The 24140-nt window shown below is 40.2% G+C and overlaps 2 long non-coding RNA genes across 2 annotated transcripts in view; one reads left to right on the top strand and one right to left on the bottom strand.

Moving 5' to 3' along the window:
* Positions 1–19999, bottom strand: part of LOC140457894 (uncharacterized) — a 109112-nt gene extending 89113 nt beyond the window's left edge. Inside the window, exons 1-2 of the long non-coding RNA XR_011953408.1 lie at positions 19886–19999; positions 12813–12883 (exon numbers count right to left, since the gene is read on the bottom strand). This is a non-coding gene — a long non-coding RNA (uncharacterized lncRNA). The remainder of the gene's footprint in view (positions 1–12812; positions 12884–19885) is intronic.
* Positions 1–24140, top strand: part of LOC140457893 (uncharacterized) — a 98369-nt gene that overhangs the window by 35979 nt on the left and 38250 nt on the right. The window contains exon 2 of the long non-coding RNA XR_011953407.1: positions 4700–4802. This is a non-coding gene — a long non-coding RNA (uncharacterized lncRNA). The remainder of the gene's footprint in view (positions 1–4699; positions 4803–24140) is intronic.

Raw genomic sequence — 24140 nt, 5'->3', positions numbered from 1 at the left:
CAATCTTCCTGTTTCTATACTCACTAGCATGTGATACTGGGAGTAATCCTGAGATTTGTCGCCTGCTTTCAATCTCTTTACTAGCTCCTTAAACTCTGCATTCAGTGTCTCATCATTTTTCTTCAAATGCTGTTGGCCTCTGGTTGGATCACTCTCTTTTATAAACAGTGTCCAGCAGCCGTTTGGTGACATCTTAGCTCTGTCATTAGGGAAGTACATATCATTCTGGAATCATGTCTACAGACACTATTGCCTATCAATTCCTCTAACTATTGATTAATGCTCTTCCACTCTTCTTCACCACACTTGCACAGCTGAATCACTCATGGCACAACAAGTATGGATCTTCCTCCATTCTTCTGAAGAGCTATTGCCCTCACCAGGTACCAAACACAAAGCTATTTAGTGAGGGAGTTTGGTGATGGTCCCATGCACTAATTTGGCTTCTGTGCTTTGTAGGCAGTTAGCATTATAAATTGCCCATTATTACAATAATATCATTATAGAAAGTGTTATGAATATATGAATAGCAGTAGGAAAATTGACTCCACTCTGCTATTCTAAATCGTGATCGATCATCTATCTCAATATTATTTTCACCTTGATCCCCATATCCCTTGCTCTCTGTCTTAAACATGGTCAGTGACTAAGCTTCCACAGCCCTCTGACATAGCAAATTTCAAAGATTCATTATCCTCTGAGTGAAGAAATTCCTCCTCATCTCAGTCCTAAATGGTTGCCCCTTGTTCTGAGTCTGTATCTCCTGGTTCGAGAAACTCTAGACCAGAGAAATATTCTTCCTGCATCTCACCTGATCTAAACCTTTAAGAATTTTGTAAATTTCAAGACATTACCTCTGATACTTCTGGAGATTCTTGCAGAATTGTGGAGCTTACCTTAAATGTTAATGCGTTCTTGTCATACTGGATAGAATTCTGAGGAAGGGTCACTCAACCTGAAACATTAACTCTGATTTCTGTCCACAGATGCTGCCAGACTTGCTAAGCTATTCCAGCATTTTCTGTTTTCTTGTTATACTGGATGGTCAGGAAAAGTCAAATCTTGTCACCTTTTCCATCGCATCAGTTAGTGTATTCTGAGTTTTAAAGGTCATCAGCACAGATAGACAGCTTTGACAACTCCTGTGAAGTGGTGATAATTTAATATAAGTGTGAGAATAGGGTGCCAGGTGGGAAGGGTGAATTCTAAAAGTATTGAGTGAGGGGTGTAATTTCTCTGGACTTAGTTCAAAATCACACAACACCAGGTTATAGTTCAACAGGTTTAATTGGAAGCACTAGCTTTCAGAGCGCCGATCCTTCACAACCACCTGATGAAGGAACAGCACCCTGAAAGCTAGTGCTTCCAATTAAACCTGTTGGACTATAACCTGGTGTTGTGTGATTTTGAACTTTGCACACCCCAGTCCAACACCGGCATCTCCAAATCTCTGGACTTTGGTCTTGTAATGAATAGTGTCAGGATGCAGACCGAAACCTTATTTTGTTGTATGCTTTGAGATCATTTTGTGTTTATTGTATGTATTTAGACAGATTTTTAAAAACTTTTTCTTTTGTGTCATAAACCTCTGTTCTGTTGTTAAAGAAAATCTTCAGTTTTGTTTGACTATGTCTCAGAGATAAACCAACACGTTAATTACCACACTAACCACCACATTCAGCATCACATTAACCACCACTTTAACCACCATGTTAACCATCACATTAACCACCACATTAACCATCACATTAACTATTCAAGTAAAAGCAAAGTCTATGAAGGTTTTATTCTGTCATCTTAATTATCTAGTAGTCCCATCAGCTGTGATCATAGCACATTTTCCCATCCATGTGTACATTCACTCAATCTTCCTGTTTCTATACTCACTAGCATGTGATACTGGGAGTAATCCTGAGATTTGTCGCCTGCTTTCAATCTCTTTACTAGCTCCTTAAACTCTGCATTCAGTGTCTCATCATTTTTCTTCAAATGCTGTTGGCCTCTGGTTGGATCACTCTCTTTTATAAACAGTGTCCAGCAGCCGTTTGGTGACATCTTAGCTCTGTCATTAGGGAAGTACATATAATTCTGGAATCATGTCTACAGACACTAGTGCCTCTCAGTTCCTCTATTGATTAATGCTCTTCCACTCTTCTTCACCACACTTGCACAGCTGAATCACTCATGGCACAACAAGTATAAATCTTGCTACATTCTTCTGAAGAGCTATTGCCCTCACCAGGTACCAAACACAAAGCTATTTAGTGAGGGAGTTTGACTGATGGTCCCATGCACTACATACTTGTCTGTTTTATCTCAATGGTCAGGGGTCCAATATTCCAGGAGAACACAAAAATAAAATGTTTTACAAGTATTTTGAAGTTATTCTTGAAGCAGAGCTACATTGACATGAGTGACTAGGTGGAGTTTGTAGTTAATCAAAATGCTGATGATTGTTCATCAAGCTGAATCACGCTTTGAGTCACAATGTTTAATGATGAGGCAGTGAGGCAGAAGAGAAGGAAAGAAGAGGAAACAAATCCTGTACCTCTGGATCCTACTACCTTGTTGGACATGTTGCTTGTTTAGTGACAGTTGGAGGTGCGACAGAAACTGACAACTCTGAATAGAGGTTACCCTCAAATTGGCAGACAGCTATGATGACAAATCCAAATCAGTGCTGGTGATGCAGTCCCAGTCAAGAGATTTGTATGTAATAATTGGCACTGACATGTTAACTTCTGGGATATTTACACAAATGCTCATTCTGTGCAAAGCAGACTAAGACAATAACATATCTTGACAGTACATTGTTAACCAGGTCTACTTATGGAATGATGCGTTTATTATTTATTGATTAAAGATCTTAGACAAGATGTCTTGCTTCAACTTGACAGGTCGGTATGATAAATTGCTGCACAAAGGCATAGCAACAGTGTACTATTGAGGGAGAGAAGGTGGATACAACTCAGAATAATCGGGATAATGTTTTGGTTTAAACTTATCTAATTTCATTTAAAAAACTAACTTTTCATTTTAGATTTTAAGACCTTGCAGTGACTGTACATCAACAAGAGATATTTAAGAAATGATATCATTTGTTTTGTCCAATAAATCACATTTTTAATACTGTTTTTGGCTAAATCACACAGATTAATTTCCTCTTGGCTTGATCAAATTGTAAAATGACCTAGGTCACCTTTATAATTGGTAGACAAATTGACTACTAATCCTAATCCTAATCCTAATCCTAATCCTAGTCCTAATCCTGTGGATGATGATGACCCAGAGTTTCAAAATATGAAGTGGTGCCCTAAAATTGGAATATGATAAGAAAGGTTTTCTCAATTCTGTAATCATTTTTGGAGGATGATTCAGATAACTTTATGAGGAGCCTATAAGATACCAATCAAAATGTTGAGAAATTAACAGTAGGGAAGATAAAACAAAAATCCAGGCCTAAAACAGAGATGTGTCAAGAGGATATATGAGAAGATAAGAGAGAAGCCACAGCCTTAACATCAAGACGGCATTTGACCAATTGTGGCATCAAGAAGCCTGGGAATACCTGTAATCAATAGGAATCCTGAGGAAAGTGTTCTGCTGTTGGACTTGGACATAACACAATGGAACATGGTTGTGGTTCACAGAACTGTTATAAGACCATAAAACAATAAGACATAGGAGCAGAAATTAGGCTGTTCAGCCCATTTAGTTTGCTCTTCCGTTCAATCATGGCTGATAAGTTTCTCAACACCGTTCTCTTGCTTTCTCCCTATAACATTTGATCCCTTTGATAATCAAGAGCCTATCTATCTCAGTCTTAAAATTACTCAGCGACCTGGCCTCCACAGCCCTCTGTGGCTATGAATTCCATAGATTCACCACTCTCTGGATAAGTTTCTCCTTATCTCTGTTTTAAAAGGTCTTCCCTTTACTCTAAGACTATGCCCTCAGGTCCTCATCTCTCCTACCAATGGAAACATCTTCCCAACATCTACCCTGTCCAGACCTTTCAGTATTCTGTATGTTTCAACTAGATCCCCCCTCATCCTTCTAAACTCCATCAAGTGTAGACCCAGAGTCCTTAACCATTCCTCATATGTTGAGCTTTTCATTCCGAGGACCCTTCTGGTGAACGTCCTCTAAACATGCTCCAGGGCCAGTACATCCCTCCTGAGAGACTGGGCCCAGAAGTGCGCACAATACTCCAAATGTATTCTGAATCTACAATGACTGTTATGGTAGAAAAGGTGGCTAATTGGCTCAGGATATCTGCACCGGCCCTCCAGAACTGTTGCAGAAATATTGATACTTTTACGTGAACATGAATAAAAATTCAGCTCGGAAGCCAAGTTTAGATGGAGCCACACTCTGCAATTTACAATCTGCAGAGCTGGAAGAGACATTACTCATGCAACCAAGTCTTGGGCAATCAATTTCCCATTGAAACTAGACAAAACTGGAGCTGCACCTGGCCAGGAGCTATTCGCCACATAACTTTACAATGACCTGTTGCTTACAGCTCCAGTAAATCTGCTTTGTTAGAAGAATGCTATGCTAATGCCCATCTTGAATGCCTCAGTGGAACCTGCCTCTACCACATTTTCAGGCTGTACTTTAACTGTACTTTCTGTACTTTAACTACTGTACTCACTGTGCAAAAAATTCTTTCTCACATCACTTTTTTTCAATGCAGATTTGGTGGCACCCAGCTCAATAGAAGGCCAGAGGCATCACATGACAAGGGACAGCACTTGACGGATGAAAATTCAAAAATATATTGTGTGACCTCCAAATATGTAAGTAGTCACTTTGTTTGATCTTCCTGCCCCTGCCTGATGCTAGTGCTGGAAACAGGCCACAGAATCTTCAAAAAGAGTGCAAACATGGGGATTAAAGGGGCAATCTGGAGCCCTGGCATGTTCTGCTTTAGCACCTCCTTCAATGGTATCTCCGAAGAGCACTTTTGACTGGCAGCTGAGCTACACAGCATCTCCAGCTCCTTGTAGCTCGTGGTGAACATCAACAGACTGACCAGACTCAGAAGATCACCTCGGTGAGATGACCAGAAAACCAAACTAGCCCTAGATGAGAGGGGAAGCCCAAATCAATCTCTGCAGATTCTGAAACATCAACCAACTCTCAAAGACCAAGGAACAGTCTGTCCTAGCCTTATTGAATGGGCTTCATTAGACCATTCACACAAACAGTTCAAATACAGTGGTTGGACCGGTAGATAGAGTGTAGTAAATCCTTCAAAGCACATGCCAGATGTAGAAAGCTAGTGTAGATTTGAGACTGTTTACTGAAGAGTTCTGTGAAGAGATTGACAGTGTTTGATAGAGTTTAAATAAAATACAATCATAGAGTCTGATAAATATTGTTTTTCCCGACAAATAAGTTAGGGTTCAATAAGTTAGGGTTGGACCACTCATGACACTTGTCCTCTTTAAGTACTTCAACACATAAAGCACCCAAGTTAAAAAGGGTTCCTGCAAACTACTCATGGTTTGTCAGAATACATTTACTCACTGACAACAAACATATAACATTACCTATTGTCAATCTGCTTCCTTTTCCCCATAACCTTGCATACTGGATGTAGGTTTGCTCACTGAGCTGGAAGGTTCATTTCCAGACATTTCATTACCCTACTAAGTAACATCTTCAGTGGGCCCCAGGTGAAGCAATGCTGAAAATTCCTGTTTTCTATTTATATGTTTGGGTTTCTTTGGTTGGTGATGTCATTTCCTGTGATGATGTCACTTTCTGTTCCTTTTCTCAGGGGGTAGTAGATGGGGTCTAACTCGGTGTGTTTGTTGATAGAGTTCCGGTTGGAATGTCATGCTTCCAGGAATTCTCGTGCATGTCCTTGTTTGGTTTGTCCTCGGATGGATGTGTTGTCCCAGTCGAAGTGGTGTCATGTCTTTTTGTGGCTAGTTGGTGTTCATGTATCCTGGTGGCTAGTTTTCTGCCTGTTTGTCCAATCACCTATACCGTGTGTTCCAAAAGAAAGGGTACCCAATGAAGACAGTACGCCGATTTCTTAGCAACAAACCCAAACAAGCAGACAAAACATGTCCAGAAATCCTAGCCACTCTCCCCTAAATCAAAGTCATCTCAGAAATGACTGCCAGACTACTCAGACCCCTTGGCATCATGGTAGTCCACAAACCTACCAACACACTAAAATAGCAGCTAATGAACTTGAAAGACCCTATATGGACAACAAGCAAAACTAATGTCAGTTCACAAAATACTGTGCGAGGACTGTAACAAACACTAAATTGGACAAACAGGCAGAAAACTAGCCACCAGGATACATGAACACCAACTAGCTACAAAAAGACATGACTCTCTCTCACTCGTATCCTCACCTATGGATGAGGAAGGACACCACTTCGACTGGGACAATACATCCATCCTAGGACTAGCCAAACAAAGACATGCACAAGAATTCTTAGAAGCATGACATTCCAACCAGAACTCTATCAACAAACACATTGAGTTGGACCCCAACTACCACTCCCTGAGAAAAGGAACAGGAAGTGTCTTCACGACAGGAAGTAACATCACCACAGAAAATGACATCACCAACCAAAAGAAACCCAAACATATAAACAGAAAACAGGAATTTTCAGCATTGCTTCATATGAGATCCACTGAAGATGTTAGGAGAAAGTGAGGACTGCAGATGCTGGAGATCAGAGCTGAAAAATGTGTTGCTGGAAACGTGCAGCAGGTCAGGCAACATCCAAGGAGCAGGAGAATCGACGTTTCAGGCATAAGGCCTTCTTCAGGATTCCTGAAGAAGAGCTTATGCCTGAAACGTCGATTCTCCTGCTCCACTGAAGATGTTACCTAGTAGGGTAACGAAACATCTGGAAATGAACCTTCCAGCTCAGTGAGCAAACCTACATCCAAAATCTCAACCTGAGCTACAAATCTTCTCAAAACTCGTTAAAACCTTGCATACTATTTCTATCTGAAAAATCATCTAATGCCCTTCTTGAATGCCTCAGTTGAACCTGCCTCTATCACATTTTCAGGCAATTCATTCTGTATTTTAACTACTCACTGACTGAAAAACTTCTTTCTCACACCACTTTTTAAATTTTTTTGCATATCATTTTAAACCGATGCCCTTGCAGTTGTCTTCCTTTTATGAACAAGAACAGATGCTCGCTATCCACTCTATCCAGCCTGCTTATAATTTAGAAAACTGCAATCAAATTTCCTTTTAATCTTCTTCTCTCCAAGGAGAAAGGCCCCTACATCTTCAATTTATTCACGTGGCTGAAGTTCCTCATTTCTGGAACTGTTTTTGTTAGTGCTGTAGGAATTCCTCAGGATAATTTCTTTGGCCCAACATCTTTAACTACTTCATCAACGACTATTCCTCTGTCTGAAAGTCAGAAATGGAATGTTCACTGATGATTACACAATGTTCAGCACCATTCACAATTCCTCATGTGTTGAAGCATTATGCCCACATTCAACAAGAGCTGGACAACACTTAGGCTTAGGCTAGACTATGGCAGCACATTCATGCTATACAAGTGCTCGGTAATAGTCAACTTCAATGAGAAAGTAAAACTGTATCCCATTGACATTCAATATCATTACCATCGCCGAATTCTTGTCCTATCAACAATTTTGGAGTTACCATTGAACAAAAACCAATTTGTACGATCCATGTATGAGGGGGAGCACAATGACATCATGGTAATGGCATTGGACTAGCAATCCAGAACCCCAGGCCAATGTTCGGAGAATATGAGTTCAAATTTTACTGTGGCAGATGTTAAAGTTTCGATAAAAATCTGGAATACAGAGCTAGTTGAATAACGCTATGCAATCACTCTCTATTGTTGTAAAAGCTCAGCTCATTCAGTAACACCCTGTGGGTAAATCTGTCATCATAGGTCTGGATGCAGATCGCCAGCAATATGGTGTGCTCTTAACCTCCTTTCTCCAGGCAATTAGGAATGGGTGATCAATGCTGGCCTAGCCAATGATGCCCGCATCCAGTGAACAGATAAATAATACAAATATTGTGGCCACAACAGCAGGTCAAATGCTAGGGTTTCTGCAGTGAGTTTCTGCACTTCCTGAACCTCCAATGCAGAAGTCAGGTGTGTGATGGAATGCCATCCACTTGCCTGAATGAGTGAACTTTCAGCAACACCATCCAGCTTAAAGCAAACCAGTTTACTGACACACCCTTCATCACTTTCAACATTGACCCCTTCCACCACCGAAACAGTGTTCATCACTCTACAGTTCTGAAAGAGATAGTTGAAGAGATTGTGGAGGCTTTAATAGTGACCTTTCATGTATCACTGAAGTCAGGGAGAGTCCCAGAGGACTGGAAAATTGCAAATGTGATCCCCCTGTTTAAGAGGGAACAAGGTAAAAGATCAGAAATTATGAGCCGATTAGGCTTACCTCAGACATTGGATTCCATTGTGGAGGATGAGATTTCCAGATACTTGGAAGTGTGTGGTAAAATAGAGCAAAAACAGCATGATTTCATCAATGGAGGTCATGACTGATAAATCTGTAAAAAGTCTTTGAGGAGGTAATGAGCAGATTAAACCAAGGAGAGCCAATGGATGTGATCTATCTTCGATAAGGTACCACACAGGAGGCTGCTGAGTAAGATAAGGGCTCATGGTTTAAGGGCTAGGTATTAATATGGATAGAAGCTTAACTGCCTGGCAGAAAGCAGAGAGTGGGGATAAAAGGATCCTTCTCAAGATGGCAGCTGGTGCCTAGGGTGTTCCACAAGGGTCAGTGTTGGGAACACAACCTTTCACTTTATGCATTAATGGTCTGGATAAAGGAACTGAGGGCATTCTGGCTAAGTTTGCAGTTGATACAAAGATAAGTGGATGGGCAGGGTGTGTATTGATTAGATTAGATTAGATTACTTACAGTGTGGAAACAGGCCCTTCGGCCCAACAAGTCCACACCAACCCACCACCCACCCAAACCCATTCCCCCACACCTAATGCTACGGGCAATTTAGCATGGCCAATTCACCTAACCTGCACATTGTTGGACTGTGGGAGGATACCAGAGCACCCAGAGGAAACCTGCGCAGGCGCGGGGAGAATGTGCAAACTCCACACAGTCGCCTGAGGTGGGAATTGAACCCGGGTCTCTGGCGCTGTGAGGCAGCAGTGCTAACCACTGTGCCACTTTTAACAGATTTATCAGTCACAGAGGTTGCAGGCTGCAAAGAGATTTAGATTGCTTAGTAGAGTGGGTTAAAAAGTGGCAGATGAAATACAATGGGGTAAAGCGTGAGGTCATGCACTTGAGTAGTAAGAATAAAAGCATGGACTATTTTCTAAATGGGGAGAAAATTCAGAAATCTGAAGAGCAAAGGGACTTGGGAGTTCTAGTCCAGAGTTCTCTTAATGTAAGCTTGCAGGTTGAATCAATAGTTAGGAAGGCAAATCCAGTGTTGTCATTTATCTCAATAGGACTAGAATATAAAAGCAGGATGTACATATGAGGCTTTATTATGCTCTGGTCATACCACATTTAGAGTATTGTTAGCAATTCTGGACCTAATACCTATGGAAAAACATATTGGCTCTGGAGTGGGTCCAGAGGAGGTTCACAAGAATGATCCCAGGAATGAAAGGCTTAACATATGAGAAATGTTTGAGGACTCTGGGTCTACACTCAATGAGTTTAGAGGGATGGGAGGGGGGGGGTGGATCTGATTGAAACTTACAAAATACTGAACAGCCTGGACAGAGTGGATGTTGGATAGATGTTTCCATTGGTAGGAGAGATGAGGACCTGAGGACACAGCCTTAGAGTAAAGGGAAGACCCTTTAGAATGGAGATAAGGAGAAACCTCTTTCGCCAGAGAATGGTGAGTCTATGGAATTCATTGCCACAGAAAGCTGTGGAGGCCAGGTCATTGAGTATATTTAAAACAGAGATAAATAAGTTCTCAATTGCCAAGGGGATCAAAGGTTATGGGGAGAAAGTGGGAAAATGAGTTTGTAAAACCTATCAGCCATGATTGAATGGTGGAGCAGACTCAATGGGCCGAATGGCCTAATTTCTGCTCCTATGTCTTATGGTCTTATGGTCTTGCAAGATGTATCCCAACAACTCATGTCAAATTTAAATATGACTTCTGACTGCATTGTGAGAGACAGCCTGATTTAAAGTTCATTTCCACAAGGAATATTAATATGACATAAAACTTACTACTGTGTAAGACAATAACAGATGCCGAAATGGCAGGTTAGGGATATGATCCCCATTTAAAACAGATTACATATTATGGGCCTCTTAGAGTCATGAGCGACTATTAATATTAAGGCTATTGTGTTAATTTAAAGTGGGGAGTGATTTTTGGCAGTGCTACTTGGATCGATTGTTCATCACTGTCCAGCCTTGTTTTACCTAGAAATTACATTTGATTCACTCTCTGCGAGCAAGAGATAGCCTGTATTAATCTTTAAACATAAATTGCTCAACTATTATCAATTTGAATTGACTAAGCTTGTTTGATGAAATTTGTATCAGAGTAAGCAATTGCTATATTTGAGTAATGCTTGTATATTCTAGTACTATGTCAACCTCCGCTCAATCATCATTAAATCTCTAATGCCCCTATCACTGTGAGTACAGCCATTCCCAAAATGATTGTGTGCCTTTGATCTACAGCTGCTATTCACAGATGGATTTCCATGCTGCTGACTGCAGATACCTGATAGAGAAAAAGAATCAGCCATGTAATTATTTCCTTTTTCCATTGGGTCATAGATTTAATTTGTGACAATGAGCTCCAGCATTTTGAAAGCGATGTATACTGAGAATTAAATATTCGATGCCATTATCATTGTTGATGACAATGATGTCCTTGTAAACATGTTTGCATTCACAAAATAAGAAACGATTTTCAGCTAACAAGCCACTTTTGCAATTTTCTTGTCTGGTCCTTTCGATAATGCCAGAAGAAAAATTGCTCATCACAACCCGCACACAGTGATTGCAAGATTAATATTTTCTGAGCTGTGATCCTTGTGAGATTTTTCTCATTGGCCATTTGTCACATCTGAACCAAAAATGAGTGCACGCATGTAGATTATACTTTTATGGATGTTGCCACTGTTATATCCAATTTAATGCTAAGTGGATTGCAGAAAGAGAAATGTAGTAAGAGGGAACGAAGGACAACTTGACAGTATATGATTCTATCGTTCTAATGGTTCACTTTCTGGACTAATGGAATTTCACACTATCAGGCTTGATTTGGCAATCACAATGATCACATCGTTAAAACAATTCTTACACTAACAATCACTTGACTTAACTTCCTGTGGTGCGTTTGATGACAATTGTTTACCACGTCAGCAATTTCATGAAACTCATTGGGAGGTTAATGGCAGATGCTATTTCTGTGAAACTGAAGGAATAGCAACATGTGAGGTTTTTAATTCACAAGAAATAACTACCCTGACACAAGTAGCTGGCTGATTGCAAATTATTATCAGTATAAGTCACTCATACAGTATTATTATTCTAATAATTTCTACCATGAAAAATGATGAGTGGTTTTAAGACACCCAGACCCAGATGCAGTTCTTTAGAGGCCAAAACAGAGTTCTATCTAAAAGATGTAGTAGTTAGGTGAATTAGCCATGCTAAATTGCCCAGAGTGTTAGGTGCATTAGTCAGGGGTAAATGTAGGGAAATGAGTCTGGGTGGATTACTCGTCAGAAGGTCTGTGTGGACTTGTTGGGCTGAAGAGCCTGTTTCCACACTGTAGCGAATCTAATCTATTAGTTTGCTTGCTTTTGTGCTTTATGACTCAACTGATAAAGCCCAGGGTGACATCTGATATTTTAAACACTCTCAATCTGTGCTGTTTCCTTTAGTGATTTATGCACAAATACACCAAGGGTCCTTTAGAATTGCACCTTTTGCATTACATTTTCTCTCCGAGCTCTTCTAACAAAAATAAATAAATTAACAATGTTTTGTATTAAATTTAATCTACCACTCGTCTGCTATTCTGCAAACTACTTGTAGTCTATGTCTTTTTGAAATTCTATATTATCCTCCTTGTGTGATGATATTTCCAAGTTTCATATCATCCACAAATTTTGGAGGTGTGCTCTGTATCCCAGTCCAAACATCACCACTCTTTGCCTCCAATCACACAGCCAACTTCCTGTTTCTGCTCTCCTTTGCTCAAAATCTGACCAATTGGTTAGAAAAGTATCACACCCCCTTACTGAACAAACAAGAATAGCATTTAAGGGGTAAAAGCGACAACACCTGATTCTTAATTCACCAAGCAAGGAGTAATATTTTACTGAAGTTACACCCCCCACTCAAAGAACAAACTCCTCTCTATATTTGAGCAAGAGTTTTGACAACAAACCCCCTTGCTCAGTAAATAAAAGCTAAAGGTTCTGGCCAATACACAAGACAATTTTATGCCCAACTTCTCTCAGAGGAAAAGAGGGGAAATATTTGAAAATGAATACATCTGAAGTTGAGTTTTGAATTGGACAAGACCATTTAGACCAAGATGCCTCATTCACCAGTTGCATTGTCTTTTCTCCTTCTGGATGCCCATCTATTGAGAAAGTTGGTGCCCCAATTTTACTGATTACAAATCCCATCTTTTCCTCTCACTTAAAGATTCACATTCTTAATATCCATATCAATCCGTAACTTGATGTGAAGAAAGCATTCTGTGTAAATTTACCAAAAATTGCTGGATGATTTGCAACACTACAGTTAGCTTTGCAAAAATACCTTCTTACCTTCACTCTCCCCTTGAACTTTTCAAGGATCCTTATTCTTCACACTTAAGGTAGAACTTAATTAAAATTCTCTGGCAATTCATGAAAAGTAGAGAGAGATGGTTGTGATCATAAAAAATATGATTAGCTTGTATATAAAGATTCAGCTTGCTATTTGTTGTTCAATACTTTATCTGACCAACAGATATCCATTGATATCATTGCTTCTAAGATATAATTGCTTGATCAAATATTCTAATGGTTGTCTAAATACTTAAGGACACTTGGAAACAGCTTTTTTGTCAATAGGCTTCTGTAAAGATCTGAGTGAGTTAATTTAACTGGTCAGAAATTAACAGAGAAGAAAAATTCACCTTGACATACTTCAAATAGAGTCATAGAGTCATAGACATGTACAGATTGGAAACAGACCCTTCAGTCCAACCCGTCCATGCCGATCAGATATCCCAAACCAATCTAGTCCCATCTGCCAGCACCCAGCCCATATCCCTCAAAACCCTTCCTATTCATATACCCATCCAAATGCCTCTTAAATGTTGCAATTGTACCAGCCTCCACCATATCCTCTGGCAGCTCATTCCATACACGTACCACCCTCTGCATGAAAACATTGCCCCTTAGGTCTCTTTTATATCTTTCCCCTCTCACCCTAAATCTATGCCCTCGAGTTCTGGACTCCCCGACCGCAGGGAAAAGACTTTGTCTATTTATCCTATACGTGCCCCTCATAATTTTTTAAACTTCTATAAGGTCACCCCTCAGCCTCCGATGCTCCAGGGAAAACAGCCCCAGTCTGTTCAGCCTCTCCCTGTAGCTCAAATCCTCCAACCCTGGCAACATCCTTGTAAATCTTTTCTGAACCCTCTCAAGTTTCACAACATCCTTCCGATAGGAAGGAGACCAGAATTGCACACAATATTCCAACAGCAGCTGAACTGATGTCTTGTACAGCCGCAACATGACCTTCCAAATCCTGTACTCAATACTCTGACCAATAAAGGAAAGCATACCAAATGCCTTCTTCACTATCCTATCTACCTGCGAATCCACTTTCAAGGAGCTATGAACCTGCACTCCAAGGTCTCTTTGTTCAGCAACACTCCCCAGGACCTTACCATTAAGTGTATAAGTCCTGCCAAGATTTGCTTTCCCAAAATGCAGTACCTCGCATTTATCTGAAGTAAACTCCATCTGCCACCTCTCAGCCCATTGGCCCATCTAGTCCAGATCCTGTTGTAATCTGAGGTAACCTTCTTTGCTATCTACTACACCTCCAATTTTGGTGGCATCTGCAAACTTACTAACTGTACCTCTTATGCTCGCATCCAAATCATTTATGTAAATGACAAAAAGTAGAGGGCCCAACACCAATCCCTGTGGCACTCCACTGGTCACAGGCCTCCAGTCTGCAAAACAACCCTCCACCACCACCCTCTGTCTTCTACCTTTGAGCCAGTTCTGTATCCAAATGGCTAGTTCTCCCTGTATTCCATGACATCTAACCTTGCTAATCAGTCTCTCATGGGGAACCTCATCGAACAACTTACTGAAGTCCATATAGATCTCATCTACTGCTCTGCCCTCATCAATCTTCTTTGTTACTTCTTCAAAAAACTCAATTAAGTTTGTGAGACATGATTTCCCATGCACAAAGCCATGTTGATTATCTCTGATCAGTCCTTGCCTTTCCAAATACATGTACATCCTGTCCTCAGGATTCCCCCCAACAACTTTCCCACCACCGAGGTCAGGCTCACTGGTCTATAGTTCCCTGGCTTGTCTTTACCGCCCTTCTTAAACAGTGGCACCACGTTTGCCAACTTCCAGTCTTCCAGCATCTCACCTGTGACTATCGATGATACAAATATCTCAGCAAGAGGCCCAGCAATCACTTCTCTAGGTTCCCACAGAGTTCTCGGGTACACCTGATCAGGTCCTGGGGATTTATCCACTTTTAACCGTTTCAAGACATCCAGCACTTCCTCCTCTAATATCTGTACATTTTGCAAGATGTCACCATCTATTTCCCTATAGTCTATATCTTCCATATCCTTTTCCACAGTAAATACTGATGCAAAATATTCATTTAGTATCTCCCCCATTTTCTGTGGCTCCACACAAAGGCAGCCTTGCTGATCTTTGAGGCGCCCTATTCTCTCCCTAGTTACCCTTTTGTCTTTAATACATTTGTAAAAACCCTTTGGATTCTCCTTAATTCTATTTGCCAAAGCTATCTCATGTCTCCGTTTTGTCCTCCTGATTTCCCTCTTAAGTATACTCCTACTTTCTTTATACTCTTCTAAGGATTCACTCGATTCATCCTGTCTATACCTGACATATGCTTCCTTCTTTTTCTTAACCAAACCCTCAATTTCTTTAGTCATCCAGCATTCCCTATACCTACCAGCCTTCCCTTTCACCCTGACAAGAATATTCTTTCTCTGGATTCTTGTTATCTCATTTTCCAGCTGTCCCTTTACCTGCGAACATATGCCTCCAATCAGCTTTCGAAAGTTCTTGCCTAATACCGTCAAAATTGGCTTTTCTCCAACTTAGAACTTCAACTTTTGGATCTGGTCTATCCTTTTCCATCACTATTTTAAAACGAATAGAATTATGGTCGCTAGCCCCAAAGTGCTCCCCCACTGACACCTCAGTCAACTCCCAAGAGTAGGTCAAGTTTTGCACCTTCTCTCGTAGGTACATCCACATATTGAATTAGAAAATTGTCTTGTACACACTTAAGAAATTCCTCTCCATCTAAACTTTTAACACTATGGCAGTCCCAGTCAATGTTTGGAAAGTTAAAATCCCCTACCATAACTACCCTATTATTCTTACAGATAGCTGAGATCTCCTTACAAGTTTGTTTCTCAATTTCCCTCTGACTATTGGGGGGTCTATAATACAATCCCAATAAGGTGATCATCCCTTTCTTGTTTCTCAGTTCCACCCAAATAACTTCCCTGGATGTATTTCCGGGAATATCCTCCCTCAGCACTGCTGTAATGCTATCCCTTATCAAAAATGCCAGTCCCCCTTCTTCTTGCCTCCCTTTCTATCCTTCCTGTAGCATTTGTATTCTGGAACATTAAGCTGCCAGTCCTGACCACCCCTGAGCCATGTTTTTGTAATTGCTATGATATCCCAGTCCCATGTTCCTAACCATGCCCTGAGTTCATCTGCCTTCCCTGTTAGGCCCCATGCATTGAAATAAATGCAGTTTAATTTATAAGTCCAACCTTGTCCCTGCCTGCCCAGATTAGATTACTTACAGTGTGGAAGCAGGCCCTTCAGCCCAACATGTCCACACCGACCCGCTGAAGCGCAACCCACCCAGACACATTCCCCTACATTTACCCCTTCACCTAACACTATGGCCAATTCACCGAACCAGCACATCTTTTTTTGGACTGTGGGAGGAAACCGGAGCACGCGGAGGAAACCCACGCAGACATGGGGAGAATGTGCAAACTTCACACAGAGAGTCGCCTGATGGGGAATTGAATCCAGGTCTCTGGTGCTGTGAGGCAGCAGTGCTAACCACTGTGCCACCGTGCCGCCCACACAGTGTTTGACTCACTTCTGTTCTCAGCTGTACCCATCTCAGATCGATCTCTTTCCTCACTATCTCCCTGGGTCTCATCCCCCCACCTTACTAGTTTAAATCTTCACAAGCAGTTCTAGCAAATTTCCCTGCCAGTATATTAGTCCCCTTCCAATTTAGGTGCAATCCATCCTTCTTGTACAGGTCACTTCTACCCCAAAAAAGATTCCAATGATCCAAAAATGTGAATCCTTCTCCCATACACCACTCCTCAGCCAGGCAGTCATCTGCTCTATCCTCCTATTCCTGCCCTCACTCGCTTGTAGCACTGGGAGTAATCCAGATATTACTACCCTTGAGGACCTCCTTTTTAAATTTCTGCCTAACTCTCTGTAATCTCCCTTCAGAATCTCATCCCTTATCCTTCCTATGTTGTTGGTTCCAATGTGGACAATGACCTCTGGCTGGCCCCTCTCCTCCGTGAGAACATTCTGCACCCTTTCTGAGACATCCTTGATCCTGGCACCAGGAAAACAACACATCATTCTGCTTTTTCTCCGCTGGCCACAGAAACGTCTGTCTGTACCTCGGACTACAGAATCCCCTAACACAATTGATCTCTTGGAAGCTGACGTACCCCTCATTGCAGCAGAGCCAGTCTCAATACCAGAAACTTGGCTGTTCGTGCTACGTTCCCTGAGAATCCATCACCCCCTACATTTTCCAATGCAGCATACCTGTTTGAAATGGGTATATCCACAGAAGACTCCTGCACTAGCTGCCTACCTCTCTTACCCTTCCTGGAGTTAACCCATCTCTGTGACTGTATCTGAGACTTTCCCCCCTTCCTATAACTGCCATCCATCGCATACTGTTGCTATTGCAAATTCCTCATCGCTTCTATCTGTCTCTCCAACCGATCCATTCGATCTGATAAGATTCGCATCCAACAGCATTTATGGCAGATATAATCTGCAGTGACCCTTAAACTCTCTTTAAACTCCCAAATCTGACAAGAAGTACACATCTCTGCAAAGGCCATTTTTGCTCATCCAGAAAATAACACCGTCTTATTCCTCTACAAACACTGCCCCAGGTTAAATGAATAGCTATGGCTTATATTTTAAGTTTAATCAAGAGACTTATCTCCAAAAACATATAATCAAGAACAAATCCACTATACTCACTACTGCATCCTTTCTCTTGGACAGACTTAAAACAACAAATTAACTTAGCTGATACTGTGCTGTGAACTTTGCCCAACAGTTCCTCCAAGATTAGTTGTGAATTTTACTGTTTGTCAATTTTCCCAGATGCACTCTGATGTCCAGCGATACACGAATTCAAACAGCAAAGGCGTTTGTTCGTTCGTTCGTTCGTTCTTTCTTTCTCTCTCTCTCTCTCTCTCTCCTGCACTGTCCTCACTATATGCTTCCTTTGTCTGCTCTTCTCCCTTTTAAACTGCTGTTGTTTTGACTTTTTTTTTAACCAAAGTTCCAAAACAATGCAACAGCATATAAAACAGTAATTGCTGCTCCTGGAATTCGAGGAAATCACCTCCAACACCTAAAATACCTCAAAAAAAAGGAGCAGCTCTTACTGACAGAAATGTTTCCCGTCCTCCATCTTGGATTACCCAAAATCCTAATTTTCTAAATATGTCTTCTGATCATAAATGTTTCTGAGGAACAATGCAAAGATATAATCAATCTGGTTAATTATGAAGCCAAAATAATTCACATAGTAATACTGTATAAATCTTCATTTACATTAAAAATGTCAAATTGAAATGGAAACGAAAAGTATAAATTAATACAAGGTAACATTTAGATACTTGTTCAAAAGCAATAATAGAAAATGAAGATCATGGTTATAGATCATGGTAACTAGGCTAATTAGGACCTCAATTTCCATTAATGGGTCTTATAATTTTCAGTTATAGTCTAGTCATCCAGTACTTACCTCCTAATGGTTATATATACAGACGTTTTAATATTAGTATTTGGAGTTGATCGAAATTTTGTCATAATTTATCATAGTTGATAGAATCCATTAACAGCTGGCATTGTATAGAGACTACTGTCAAGTTGGCTGAAGGTTATATTGCCAATGTGGATGTAGAAGAGGCCCAAATCAGAGGTTAGCAGGGTGCATAAGGATTTCAGGAGACCACGTGCATTTCATAAATGAGAGTGAATGTATTTAACAAAAGTGTGGGAAGTCAGTGGCACTCACCAAATATAAGGTGATGAATGAGTGGAAAACACTGTGGGACAGATTATTGGTAACAGAATTGTGGATGAGTTGGTGGTTGTGTAAAATAGAATACAATAGGCCAGGGAGGAGGATGTAGAGAAATTGAGTCTGCAGTAATAAAATCATGGATAAGGCTAGTAGTAGGATGAAAGATGAGACCGATAGATAGGATATGGAAGTTTGAAGCTCAGTTTACAAGTTTGCGAATCAAATCTTCAAATTAAAGGTGTCAAATAGATCCAACAGCAAGATGCAGAACTTTTGAAAGGAGTTAAATAGGATTCCCTTTGACTACATGAGGGGTGATAGGAGGAAACCTGCCACAAGGAGTAGATGGTGGACAGAGGGAGATGAATTCCAATGTGAGGTACAGGAAGTCTGATGTGGGTGATTCAGCCAGAATGCATATTTAAAATAGGGCAAATTGGATTGGTAGGGGTGGTGTTGCAGCGTGAGAGAGTAGTGGCAATGTACATTGTTGCCATGGAAAAATATTGTGCTCTTCACTTCCTCTGCAAACATTTCCCTAAAACGTATTCAGCTATTTAAGAGTTGCTTGTTAAAAAAGAAAGAGAACGACTTGTATTGATGGAAGACCATCTAATACACCAGGTTGCCCTAAATTCTTTACAGCTAATTGAGTACTTTTGACTGGTAATCATTGTGAAGACATTCAGTAGTCACTTTGCGCACAATAATTTCTGACAAGCGTAAATAAATAGATTAAATAATGCATTATTTAACTAGTGTGATCTATTCATTTGCCTTGTTCCAATTAAATATTTCGGTGAGATGAATGATTGAAAGATGTTGGGATTAACATTCAAATGACTCATGGTGCAAGAGAATACTGGAGGAGGTTGATTGAGGGCTGGCACTTTGAAAACATTTCTTCTGTCTGTTCATTGTGAGTTAATGTCTGTAAAAACACTTATGTTCTCTCTGTTTAGAATGGAGCACTGGAACCAGGATTATTGTGCTATTTGATTTGATTTTCAGTTTTCACATTTACTGTCATATTAAATGGTTACTAGAAATAACATTTTGTAGTATTGCATGGGCTAATTATCTGCCAAAAGATCTATTATATGATATGATTCATAAAACTCACTTATTCAACCCTAAGGCTGTCACGCACTCTAAGAACCAATAGGTGCTAAACCCTGCTTTGGATTTAAAGAACTGAACATTTTTTCTAATGGAAATGAAATCTCATAAATCCCCATGCACAGGTATAAAGAAAAGGTTGATAAATTAGATATCACCTTACCTAATTTTGTTTGCATGCAAATGTTTTATTTTCCTCTCAGCACAAGTAGCAATAAATTAATGCAGAAAGAAAAGGTATTCATCAAATCAATACAACCTTGTCAGCCATTATACAGGCAAGCATAAAATCCACTGAGGAACAAGATAAATCCTCTCACTTCAGGCAAATAGGAAGCAGCTCACTTGCTGGACTCCGATCACATCAGTGAAAGAAACCATCTTGTGTAAACATTTCTTAGAATCACAGAATCATACTGCGCAGGAGGAGGCTTTCATTGGCCCATTGTGCAAGTGAAATAGCTATCCAATTAGTTGCACTCCCCTGCTCTTTCCCCACGGTCTGGCATTATTTTCCTGTTTTAGTGTTCATTGAATTACATATTTTTTCAAGTTAGCATTAAATCTGATTCCGCTATCTTTTCAGGCACAGGCATTCCAGATCACAGCATCTCACTGTGAACAAAAAAAAATAATCTCCTCATCTTGCCTCTGATTATTTTTCCAATTACCTGAAATCTGTTTCCTCTGGTTACCAGTCCTCTGTGGAAACAATTTCTTTGTGCACATTCTGGCAAAAATCCTCAAGGTCTTGAATACTCCTGCTTGTTTTAGCCTTTGTCCTTAGAAAACTAAGGAGTGACCACTGTGACAGCTTCAAATTCGCTTTTAGAGGATCCTGCACTAATTCAAGACCAGAACAAAACCAGAATGTTAGCATTTCTTAGTTTTTCCAACAGCCACGAATGGTGACTTCCTGCATTCCCATCCAATGTCAAACATACCCATGTTTCTCCAAATCCTGTTTTGCATTGCACGAGTTACAAAAACTATTATCACACAGGTAAACATGTAAATTGTTGTATGCTAAGTCCTAGTAATTCCATGTCACCATTTTCAAATGAGCAGCAGAGTTTTGTTTTCTGGTGCACTGGGCAATGCTTATCTGTCAGTCGAAGCCTAAATTATCTTTTTAACATTTTCAGGAACTAGCTATGCACGAATTGGTTGCTTTGTTTCCAAAATCTGCAAGGAGTACACTTCTAAACTACGTAACTGGCTGTAAAGCTCTTCCTGATGGCTTAAGGTAATGAAAAGTGTTGAGATGTAGGAGGATCATTCCACAGACAAAAAATAGTGGGCTTAGTTCCCCAACAGTGAAGTACAATCAGGATCCTGGCATTGTTTCACCCACGTTTTGGATTCATTCAGGCAGATTTGAAAACTGTTATGAATTGTCATTAAAATATTCAGATAATTTAATACCATTTTAGTCAATGCTTCCTCAGTTATCCTGACAGACTGAGAAATCTTTGTTTGGTGAAACTGAACTGCTGTAGCCATGGTCACAGGAGCTTACAGCTCACAGCAACTTGTGAGAGAATGCTTTCAGAGCTTCAGGTGATTGCTAAATTCTTGAAAGTTAACTCTCAAAACAATTCCCATAGCATAAAAATGAGACATGGGTCATGTAATACTGAAGAATGCAATCAAATTTTATTACAGCACCTTGTATCTACATACCCATGTTACAATCAGAGGCATTTGTTTGCCTGGGTTCAAGCTAAGGCATTTGGATGTACTATGATGTGCTTCTGTCAGAATGTAAATATTGCAGGAGGACAAAGCTCAGTAAGATGAAGGCTAAACTTTATACCGTTAAGTGACATGCCATAATATGGTGATGATACCATGAGCATGTACCTTTAAGATGTCTCATGTATCTATGTGAGACAGAGAACAACATTCCCATTTTTCCAAATGAAAGAAATCCCAAACAAATGTATATCATTGCACATAAAACCATGTTGTCAATTCAACATTTATACAGACTTGCAGATAGAAACAGAGATAAAAGGGTAAATAATTCAACCTCTGAAATTATGCTTTGGAGGTTTGTGCACCTATCTAGAGAGGTTATTCTTTTTTTGCTCTTGATTGACAGTTTGGTTGATTTGCCAGTGGCTGCTGTCATTGAGTATCATCACACATGACTATTGCCAGAATGTTTTTCCTCACTCTTTGTGTACAATTGGTCTGAAGCAGCTTTAGTTTCTTTATAGTGTAGCACAATGGTTGGTTCTGACTTTGTATGACCTGGGTTCATTGTATATCTTGGAAACATTAAACAAATTAATAAAATGCTGGGGAAACACAGCAAGTCTGGCAGCATCTGCATAGAGAGAATCAGAATTAACGTTTTGAGTCCAACATGATTCATCTTTATGTTCATATCGGACTTGAAAAGTTAACTCTGGTTCTTTCTCCACAGATGCTGCCAACCCTGCAATGTTTCTCCAGCATTTTCTGCATTTGTTTAAGATTTCCAGGATCCACTGATTGTTGCTTTTTTTTTCTTCAAATTCCTTGCTTATATCTAAGTATTTGTGATGGGATTTCTGACTCGCCCTCTCTATCTGATGTTCTGTTGTGGTAGTTTTTACTTACTGGTAGTTGATATATTTCATTCTCTGCTCTCCTTGAAGATGAAAGCTCTGTGATGCATTCATTTTTGACTTTGCATGAATCTTATGAACACTTACGATGCTAAGATTTGTGCACACTGGTAGTCCTGCCCTGCTGGACTTTTGGTAGAAGATTGCAAACTGAACTTGCACATTGGCACCGCTGTGAGACTGTGCTACCCCGTGGAATTGAAGATTTGTTAGATGCTGTGAGATGTCCTTTTGTTGGTTGTACCATTGAGTGTCACTTGTTAGGCTACATATCCTTTCAGATGTGTAATGCTAAAACGTTGACGCTAGCTCTTGTCAATCCTGGCTTTCAGGGTATGTTGGCTTACTTTTTGGGGTGTTATAATGTTGACAGTTATAAAAGTTTCTAGTAGTCTTGACATTCTTTATGATTTTGACAACATGAAAGGCTTGGTCATCTTCCAAAGGTTGCTGACTGTTCATTTCATTGACTGGTTTGTGTACATTTGAATGAATTTCCATGCTCCAACATTGTGCTGTTGTACCACTTTATTGGTGACCTTGGTCTTGTTCCAGGGTCTGGTTTGGCTTTTGAAACATGTGTGCCCAGTGTTCTTTCAAGCCAGATGCTTTGCAGATGTGAACAAGCTGTGTCTATGACAGTTCTTCCTGGTTTGCTGACCATAGCAATAACGTTGTCTGCACTGAAGGCATGTAATTGATGTTGGTCGTTGAAACATAGAAGATAGGAGCAGGTGTAGACCATTCCACCCCTCAAGCCTGCTCCACCATTCGATATGATCATGACTAATCATTGAGCTGAATCCCCTAATCCCATCTTCTCCCTGTATCCCTTGATCCCTTTAATCACAAGAGCCATATCTGCCCCCTTCTTGAAAATGCAATATTTTGGCCTCCACAACTTTCTGTCGTCTTGAATTCCAAAGGCACACCACTCTGGGTGAAGAAATTTCTCCTCATCTTAGTCCTAAAAGACTTACCCCTTATCATCAAACTATGACCCTGGTACTGGACTCCCCAAACATCGGGAGATCCTTCCTGCATCTAACCTATCTAATCCTGTTAGAATTTTATGGGTTTCTATAAGATCCCCCCTCATTCTTCTAAACCCAAGTGAATTCAATCCTGTGTGACACAATCTGTCCTACAGCAAACCTTAGGCAACCTTTGCTGTACCCCTCAATAAATTCAATTCAAATTCAATTCAAGGAGACCAAATCTGCACACACTATTCCAGGTATATACTTACCAAGGCCTTGTATAATTGCATCAAGTCATCCTTGTTCCTGTCCAAAAATCCTCTTGCTGTGAAGGCCAAAGTCTGTCCTCTCTACAGCCTGCTGCATCTACACACTTAGGTTTAGTGACTGGTGTAAAAGAATACTCAGGTCTCTTTGAACATTCCCCCTCTCTCAATTTACAGTCATTCAAAAAATAATCTGCCTTCCTCTTTTTTTTCCAACAAAGTAGATAACCTCACATTTATCCACATTAAACTGCATCTGTCATGCATGCGCAATGCATTGTTTAACCACTCTGACTTCATGTAGCAATGCATCAATCTTGGGTGATATGTCTTCTTGCAGAGATGATTTTCTGTAGGATTTTGAGTGGAATAGAGGCAATTGTCAACTCAAGTCTTTTCTCCATAAGTCTTTCTTCACAGAGATCACATGTATGTCCTTTGCTGCAGCATTTACTGACAAAATCGTCAAAAGACTCTTGAGGTTTCTGTCTGTGAATGTGTATTGGAGATTGTGGCTTTGGAATTTGATTTATAACCTTGAGTAAATACTCAATTAC

This window comes from Chiloscyllium punctatum, chromosome 32 (genome assembly GCF_047496795.1).
Source record: "Chiloscyllium punctatum isolate Juve2018m chromosome 32, sChiPun1.3, whole genome shotgun sequence".
In the NCBI taxonomy this organism is placed as follows: Eukaryota; Metazoa; Chordata; class Chondrichthyes; order Orectolobiformes; family Hemiscylliidae; genus Chiloscyllium; species Chiloscyllium punctatum.
Note: the sequence above shows the minus strand (reverse complement) of the source record. Positions and strands in the feature narration are given on the sequence as shown.